General features: G+C 37.5%; 1 pseudogene; it reads right to left on the bottom strand.

The window, feature by feature from the left end:
- Positions 1-205: 205 nt before the first annotated feature.
- On the bottom strand, positions 206-1,271 carry LOC106733524 (developmental pluripotency-associated protein 4 pseudogene; annotated as a pseudogene).
- Between the last annotated feature and the right edge of the window lie 8,910 nt (positions 1,272-10,181).

Raw genomic sequence — 10,181 nt, forward strand, 5'->3', positions numbered from 1 at the left:
CTCTGTATGCCAGCCTGTGAAACAGCGGGCACTGTTGGAGGTCCCAGGGTACCATTTTCATCCCACCAGTCTGCATGATCTCTGAGCAGCAAGAAGCTTAGCCAGTGTGGAGGACCAGAGTTAAGTTGTCTGGGTCACTATGGAGTTGACTCTCCAACTTTTCTAGCATTAATTAGAACCATAAGTGTGCCCTTTACTTGGTATTTTAATACCACTGAAGACATTTCATTAAGACCTTGTTCCTTTGAACACATTTCAGGCACAACATATTGTCCTCCAGATGTGGGGGTGGGAAACTGCAGGCTGGAAGTAGGAAGAGTGCACACACTCTACCCTTTTGCTTCTCGGGAACCCAGGATTATCCAGAATGAAACTGCAGGTGAACCCAGACGCCTGTGTTTGCAGGGAGATTTCCCTCATGGAACACACACCACATGATAATGTAGACCTCTTGTGGGGATTCCATGGCCTCTAATCCCACTGCCTCCATCTTCCCAGCTACAGATGCAACTCTGGCCCCAGGAGTCAGCACGGCCACTGGGGCCCAGAGGTTATCACCTCAATTGTATTAACTCCCTGGAGGAGAGCTGCAGACTCTTCGGGGTTAGGCAACCCCTCTGCAGGTGCAGGAGCCACTTCCGGAGTAATAGTCCTTTCAGAATACATCCCTTCCTGAGAACTTTCTGCAGATGCTTTTCCTCTCCTCATCTTTAATTGTCTTCGTAATGATGTCTCAATCCTTGCCTCTTTTGCTGTGGTAGGAATATTCTTTAGTTTGGATAAGCATAAGCACACAGTCCCCTATATGCATCTAATTTCTGGCCTTTGGAGCTGATCTTTAATTGCTGGCACCAAGCCCGCAGAATGTCTCGGTGAAGCCGGTTGACTGGTGGCAGTTTAGAGGTCATTGGGGAAATTGGTATCTTTTTCTGAGGCTCTAGGCTGTCATTTCTTTGTGCCTTCTCCTTTGGACAGGAAGTTTTATCATCCTTCACAGATCTTTTTCATTTTTTCCCCTTTGTTGAGGCTGTCGGTAACCTTGTAGATGTGCTTGGTTGACTAGAAGCCCACTGTTGCTCTTTAGTTTCTAAAGACACTTGTCTACACTTAGGATTTCCATACTCTTTTTGTAACTTCTCTGTGGATTTCCACTCCTTGCCTCTCACATGCTCCACACCCAGAAAGTAAATCACGAAAATTCTTCTCACTTTCCAAATGGCCCATGAACCATGATTGCTTTTCTGGAATTGCTTATTTAAAGATACCTGCATTCCTATTGCAGTAGGATAGTCCCATTTTCAGTTTTTTAATCTAAAAATCTCATTCAGAGTTGCTGTGTTTTGATCTATCTCTATTATCTATCATCTATCTATCTATCTGTATTTTAATTGCAAAAGGGCACATGCACTCATGAGGGAGAGAAAGATGAGAAAGCACCACTCAGTGGAGTATGGTCACACTACAATCCTTCGTCCTCCATATGCTCATACTGTCAAGATTTTAGGGATGTACACACATACACCCAGTTTGTTTCTTAAGCCCCCGGGGCCAGGATTTGAACCATAGTTAGCCATGTGGGATTTGATTCCCTTAACTACTCTGCTATAGGGCTGTCCCCATATTATTTCTTTTGGTAAAAATAATTTTTTAGAATGATGGAAGGAGTAGAAAGAAACAAACACATGGTTTATAAGAACCATATTTATTTGAATCAAGTAAATGTGATAGAAATCTCATTCACTATCACCTATTGAGAGTATAATAATTTCAGTACTTGATGTATAAATTTATAATTAAATCTTTAATTTTACTTAAAGAAAAGAGTTCTGATTTTTATTTATGCCATTTTTCACTTTGAGTATATGGACAATGGAAAGTAGTTGCAACTTCAATGGAAGAAAACATAAATCATTTGAAAGCAGCAACATGAATAAATAGGCTTTTAATTTAATGACTTTTAAAAATAAACGTTTTTATTGCCAGAAGGCATGTGCACTGTCCAAAGAGAGAGAAAGCACTTTCTAATGGGGGCATGGTCACATTGCAATCCTTTTCCTTCCATTTCTCTAGCCCATCAGGATTTGGGGCACACATGCAGTTATATCTGACATGTTTTCAAGCCCATAGTGGCTAGATTTGAACTGCAGCTGCTCATGTATATCCAGTTACCTATGCATAATGCTTAATCACTATGCTATGGAGCCAGCCTATAAAATAAACTTCTTTTAGAAAAGTAAGATATGTCTGCTATATCAAATCATAATATAGCATGTACCTCCTTTTCCACCAATCCAACTCCTCTGAAGTAACTAGCATTGACAGTCTGATGTCTCCTTTCATTCCTTCCCATTACCATTTTCATTATCTTTAAACACAAAAATACAAATAAAGGGGATTTTCAATGTACCCATAAATTTTTGCCTGTATTTACATAATTTTCTTTTGAATAGTATCCTTACCTCTAATCTGTTTCAATCACTATCCATTCAAAGTTAGTTTGACTTAGTTTGACACCAAGATCCTTAATTATCTAGCCTCTACCTATCTTCAACTGCCAAGTACAATTTTTGTCCTATACAACTGTCTTAGTTTGCTATTGCATTGCTAACAGAAATACCTGAGATTGGATGATTTGTAAAGAAATAGAGCTTAATTTGATTCATGACTCAGGTGGCTAGAAAGTTCAACACTATAGTGCTAATATCAGGACAGCCTAAAACTTGGCTGACAGAAGCGGGGAATTTGGTGGGCATATGAAAATTGCAAATAATCATTACCTAATAAATGTGATAAGCACACAAGGATCTCTCAATATATTTAGCTCCTGTAAGATTTAGATATGTCAAAAAGTAAGTTCCACAATATTAAGACAAAATGTTGAAAATATTAACTAGTACCTCAAATGGGTACCTACATTAAACAAAAATCAATTCATGCTCATTCACTTTATTTTTATTCAGTTCCCTACATTTATATACAATGGATAAAGCTCTAGTAAGTAGCTTGAGAAATATGAATGCTGCTGATCAGATAGTTACTTGTTGTGAAGATTGAGCAAAAAGTGGGAGATGGAAAAAAATTAGAGCACAGGAACTTAAGAAACATGCCATGGGCCATGCTATTCAGCAATTAGCAGAAGATATTCTTATTTTCATTTTTTTATAACTGTTAGTTTATATTCTTAATGGAGGTGCATAAGAATTGTTTTCTCATTGCTATCTATCGACAAATGTCAAAGAATCAATAAACTAAGCATTTACAGCAACAATAAAGATTATATAATTTAACTTGATGTGTCAGGTGATTGATGATTGAAAACTAAACAAGCACACATTGGACAGCTTTAGAATCACCTTTAGATGTTTGAAAACATACCAGGAAAACTAGGCATTATGAATGACGAGCATGATGTGTAATAGTGGGGATCTCATTAAATACAAAAGCTGATACATAGACCTATGCCATGAGCTGTATATATCAACTTCATGCAAACATTATCAAATGTGTCATATCCTTAATGATTATTAATCATTGATAGAAAAAAATGTATAGGGAACAGTACTTGGATTAATGGCTATGTCGCTAGACTCCCACATGGTCAGCCGCGATTCGAGTCCCAGACCCACTGGCTTGAACTCACGACAGGCACGTGTGCGTGCATGCTCAGTATCCTCAGAGGAGAATGGAGGAGAAGTGATTGTGGTGTGACCACCCTTCCCCCCTAGGGGGGTGTGATTTCTCACTTTCTGTCTCTCTGTCTCTCTCTTTCTGGTGAGCTGGTCCAGTTGGGTTATCACTGTCCACTACCCAGCCCCTTATTCCTTTTGAAATGGACAAGATGCTTTTGATTCTTACATGTTTATAAGAGCTAAATTAGGCATGTCTGTTTACTATTAAAAACAATTTAAGTTGCAGGACATCCAAGTTGCAATCTTATATAGGAGTCTCCATTTCTCAAATAATTATCCCATTATTATGTTGTTCATTAGAAATACCTGAGATTGGCATTTATTTTTTATAAGGAATAGAGATCTATGGAGTGAGCCAGGGACATGTTAATTACAGTGCTGGATTATCACATGACAGACCACAGTTCAAGTCCTGGAAATGGTGGCTTGAAATCACATGGGGCACATGTGTGTGCATGTCTGAAATCCCAGGAGAAGAATAGAGCAGAAGAGATTACAGTGCAGCCATCTGCCCTGGAGGGGTGATTTTTCACGTTCTCTCTCCCTGTCTCTCTACTTCTGTCTCTCTCTGGCAAACACACACGCTCTACAGCAATAATCTCTAAAAAAAAAAAAAATGGAGGTTTATTAGGATCATAATTCTGATAGCAGGGAAGTCCAAAACCACTTATTAGGATCATAATTCTGATAGCATGGAAGTCCAAAAGCACAGATCCGCCCACACTCCCAGCCAACTGTATGGTGTACTCATGTTAGAATCCCACCTCTTAAAAACTTCTCACCACCTTCCGAAGTCATCGCATTGAGAGCTGAACTTGTAGAACGTGAATTGGGAAGACAAACCATTATCCAAACCATAGAAACAAGACATTTCATGCTGATTCACTGAGGTAATGCCTTCAGACTGCCATTTCTAGGATTCCAATTTTCTTTCCCACAAGGTTGCAAAATGTTTACCACAGCTCTGGGCATCCCATCTGTATCTTAATATGTTCAATTGGCTAGAACACAGCTACTTGACCCTTAGATCCAAGTGAGACTGGGGTAAAAGTATCTGCCTTTTTAGCCAGCAGGTGGCATGGTGGTTAAGGCACAGGATCCCACATTGCTGAATCGCAGTTCGAGACCTGGAGGTTTGAAAAGTATGCTGGGTGCCTTGCATCCATGCCCAATATCCCAAGAAGAGAAAGGAAAATGGATTACTGCGTGACCATCTTCCCTGGGGGAGGGGGGCTGATTTCTCACATAGCCCCCTCCCCACCCTGTCTCTGGCAAAAATCTTAAAAAAAAAAAACAAAGTCTGTACCTTTTAACACATCTAGATAGGAGTTAAGTATGGTATAAAGGTTTGGGAAATGATTATTAAGGTCAGCTGACCTGACCTACCATTTCTGTAACAGAGGTAGAGATTTTTTTTTTTTTAAAGAGAGATTTCTAATATAGGCTGCATATGCTCACCAGAGAGACAGAAAGACAGAAAGTGAGAAATTACCCTCCAGGGGGGATGGCCATGCCACAATCCCTTTTCATTCTTCTCTTGAGATTTGGGGCATGCATGCACACATGCCCAGAATGAGTTTTAAGCCACCAAGTCTGGGAATCAAACCACGTCGACTAAGTGGGAGTCCATCAAGGTAGCCATCACACTATCTGCTGCTCCAGGAATTATGTTTTATTAAAACTGCTCTTCCAATGTTGTTGATAGTACTGACAATAAGGCCTATGTTCCCCCACTTAATGACTTGTATAGACTATTAATGAGATACTATATTAAATAGGATTATTGTTTCACCCAATGTAACATCTATATTTGTTCTTGTGTTAAACTAAGTTTCAACAGACTGCAGTGCAAGATGTTTTCAATATATACATTTGCTTTGTGAATAAATGAAGCATCATGTGGTTGACTTAGTAACTTCCCTAGAATTGTCGCATCTTATTGTTATTTCAGTTATCATTGAAAAATCAGATGGCAACTCTGAGTTTAGCAAATGATTAAAGTTTTAATAAATTATTGTTAAAAGTGCAGACAAGAACATATGAGAATAGATTTTAAATCAGAATATGACGTTGCTCAAAGAAACTTATCTCATCACTAAAGTTCTCTGCACTTAAAAATTTAGATTGGTATTAGATTCCCCTGAGATGATTGCAAAGCAAATTCCATGGCTCTGCCTCAATCTAACTGAATCAAAATCTCTGGAAATGGCATCAGCCTATCTGTATTATCAAGTTTCCAGAAAGTTTTCATGCATTTGTCTTTGAACTAATGTTTATTAATAAGCATAGAACCTAATTGTGTACACCATTTATAAATACTATTTGTATTATATTTAATAGGTTAAACTGGAAATAAGAGTAATGAACAATTACTAACAAGACAAGGTATAAGAAATCCTAATCAATAAAGTTGATCTGAAATAAAACCATTTTATTCTACATTGGTTAATTTTGAGATCCAGAGATTTCAAAGTAAATAATCTGACACACACTTGTAATACTAAAGAGGAAAAATATTAAAAGAAAGAGAATTTTACATTCAGAAATTAAGTCTAGAAAGCTTTGATTTCCAGTTCATTGAAATTCAATTAGGCCACTTGTCTGAGAAGAAATTTTAGTTCAAGATCCTCAAAAAGTTGAAGTTCTCCTTGAAATTCAGTGCTACACAGCTACTGTTCATCAGACAACTGAGCTTGTTGATGGGTTAATTAATCACATCAGTCCAACTGTAAGGCAACAGTTTCAAATTACTCAATGGAGTGTTGTCAATGCCAATGATTTCTTATTCTATACCTTGACGGAGGGGAGTTTATCATTAATGAGCAAGTGGCCTCCAAAACTTAGTTAAGACCTTTCTTAGAGATCAAAAAGATTACATTTTTCCCCAAAACTTCTAAATTTCCTTAAATGAGGTAGCATGAAACTCAGTATTATGTTAGCAATGGAAAAATGCATAGTAACAATTGAAAAAATGGTATACATTTTAAATTCTTCACATTAACATAATAGTGATTATAATTTTAGCATAAATCTATTATTTTTGGAGAGATTTTTGCTTTAGGGTACAAGTACTCGCCGGAGAGACAGAGAGACAGAAAGCAAGAAGTCACTCCACAGGGGAAATGGTCATGGCACAATCTCATCTCCTACGTTCTTCTCTTGTGATCTTGGGCATGCATGCATATGCACCCAGCTTGAATTTTAAGCTGCCAGGTCTAAGACTTGAACTGTGGTTGACTACATTGGAGTCCAGCGACTTAACCATTATGCCATCTGCTGGTCTATAAATCTATTCTAAATATTGAATTGTATTTCAGTTTTCTTTTCACCCACACACCCTGAAATTTTTCTTTTTGTTGTTGTTTGTTTGTTTGTTTTTAATTGGCTAAAGGGTGCATGTGATCTCAAGAGACAGACAGAGTTCAGGGGAGTGAGAAAGAACCTCCTGCTCAGCAAAGGGATGGTCATGTCACAATCCCTTCTCCTCCATTTCTTTATTAAGAGTTTGGGAACACACGCACACACACACACACACACACAAACACACACACACACACACATCTGGTGTGGTTTTCAAGTCCCTGGATCTAGGATGTGAACCGCATGGTTGGTCATGTGGAATCCAACCACCTAAGCCACCAGGCTACCAGCTGTTGCAATATTTTTCATACATTAATAACTTTCTCTTTTTCTCACACATTTTTATGACTCCCTAGTAAACTACTAATAACATGAAAAATATTTCTAACATAATAGAGACCAGGTTACTTTATACTTTTTGTGTTACAGTTTCATTGCATCTTTGTTTTCATTTTTTATCATTTTTTTTGTAGTGGTTTTTGCTATAGGGTGAGTGTGCTCACCAGAGAGACAGAGAGACAGAAAGTGAGAAATCACCCCCAGGGGGGATAACCACGCCACAATCCCTTCTCCTCTCAGGATCTTGGGCACGCACACACACACATACCTGGTATGAGTTTAAGCCACCAGGTCTGGGACTCGAACTGCAGTCGACTACATGGAAGTCCAACAACATAGCCATTATGCCACAGCTGGCCCTGTATATTTGTTTTTGTTCACAATAAAGATAAAATGAGCCTTTGGATTTTAATAAACTGGCATACTGATTATACCATCTTTTGTCTTAATATCTTGCCAGGTGTAAAGGCTAGCTACAAACTATATTATTACTTTATCATTTAAATCATAAAATAATATTAATATTGATGATACTGATAATTCATAAAGGTTTCTAAGCAGGGTAGTAGAGTAATACATTTATTACTTTTCAGCAACTCTTTAGAGCTTATGCAGCTATTGGATATTTGAAATTTTATTTTAATTTTGCACTCAATAGGCCTCCTTAATAATTTATAAGTAAACAGGAAAAAAATCAAAAGTCAATTTCCAACAAAGGCATCTTTTCATAGAAATATGTATACTTGTTGTTATGAAATTTTAAAAAACTATACAATAAAACAATAGTAATAATATTAACAAACATAGTAAAATTATTAATACTTAGAGAATAATTTCTATATAACAGGCACTGTACTTTTTTCAAACTGCAACATACACTCAGAGACTCAGTTTGAGTCTGCGTATTATTTTGAGAACGTCATTCAGTTATCTAAGTTTCAGTATGTTTATTTGTAAAAAAAAAAAAAAACCATAATAAAGTTAACAGCCTCATAAGATCATGAAGGAGAAATGTGAAAGTGAATGAAAAGTATACATAGTAAAAACTCACTATGAAGTAAATTGCGTGGTGATTTTGAAGATGTTGACAGTAATATATTACTTCCACTTCATCTTAATTTTTAATCTGATAGTTTCTCTTTGTGTCCTTTTTATTTAGCACAGAACCTACAACATGGTAGATTACTCAACAATATTTCTTTTTTTTTTTTTTGGAGAGGTTTTTGCTATAGGGCGCGTGCACTTGCCAGACAGACAGACAGAGACAGAGAGACAGAAAGGGAGAAATCACTTCCCAGGGGGGATGGCCACACCGCAATCCCTTCTCCTCCATTCTCCTCTCGGGATCTTGGGCACGCACACACACGCGCCTGGCGTGAGTTTTAAGCCACCAGGTCTGGAACGCTAAGCGCCGTTGACTACATAGGAGTCCAGCCACATAGCCATTACGGTAACTGCTGGTCCCGATATTCAACAATATTTCTTATAATGAACCAAGAATATATGAATGTCTGATTAGAGATGACTAAAACTGATTTTTTTCTTTGAATAAGAAACTAAATCTGGAGCAACAAGGCTCCAATTTCTTTATTTTCAACCTAAGTGCCACTAGCTTTGGTGTTTGCTTTAATGCAATTAGCCATCAATACCACATTATTATATTTTCAAATCTATTTTACTTAATGTATGGAAAATAGTTCTCTTTCTTATTTTTTACATTTTCGATTTATTTATCCTTTCATAATAGAGTTCATTGATAAAAGGATTATAAATATAATCAAATGAAGCATTTATCTTAATAAATAGAGAAAACGCAGTAGCACAAAACACAAAAATTTTGTTGTGTTGTGTTTACGTATTAAATGTATTATGTTTTGCTGTTTTAGATTTGTTATTATTTTCAGGAAAACTTGAGAAATAATACATCTTTGAATAAAGAGAAATCAGTATTAGTTGTAATTGGCCTAAAAGTGGAAACTTTTATTTTAAACTTTGAAGCCAGATAAGATTTCAATAATCCCCTTTTTAAAAGATTTCAGGCCAGCCATGATGGCACAGAAGTAACACAATGCTTGGAAATGCTGGAGGTGCCGGGGTCTTTATACTGAGATCTCTCTACACAGATCAGTCATATGCAACTATGATCTGGCTGACTGAGGTTAAGGGTAGATAAAGACCCTATGTGGGTGCTTTTCTCTCTCTCTATCTCAGAGGAAATAAATAAAATAAACTTTATAAAGTGTAGAATAGTGAGCCAGTCCCTTAGATTAGTGATTAAGGGAGCCAGATCCCATGCAGCAACAGTAACTAGAAAAAAATGCCCCATGTGTGTGGTTAGCTAAAATTCCTACATGATAGAGAAATGGAGAAGGGATTACAGCATGACCATGCCCCATTGGAGGATACTATCTTACTCTCTCTCTCTCTCTCTCTCTCTGGAGGATACTCTCTCTCTCTCTCTCTCTCTCTCTCTCTCTCTCTCTCTCTCTGTTTCGCAGTTTCTCTCTGATGAGCCCATGTGCCTTTTATCAAAAAATAAACAAATAAACAAATAAAATGGGGGCCAGCAGGTGGCATGGATGTTAAGGCACTGTGGTTCAAGACCTGGACCTGTGGCTTGAAAATAACACAGGGCACATGTGTGTGTGCACAAATCCCAAAAATAGACTGGAGGAGAAAGGATTGTGGCATCGTCATCTCCCCTGAGGAGTGGTGATTTCACTCACTCCTCCTCCCGTTTTATCTTTCTCTGGTGGGTGCATGTGACCTGTAGGTAAAAACTTTATTTATATA

This window comes from Tupaia chinensis, unplaced genomic scaffold (assembly GCF_000334495.1).
Source record: "Tupaia chinensis unplaced genomic scaffold, TupChi_1.0 Scaffold143996_1, whole genome shotgun sequence".
Taxonomy (NCBI): domain Eukaryota; kingdom Metazoa; phylum Chordata; class Mammalia; order Scandentia; family Tupaiidae; genus Tupaia; species Tupaia belangeri.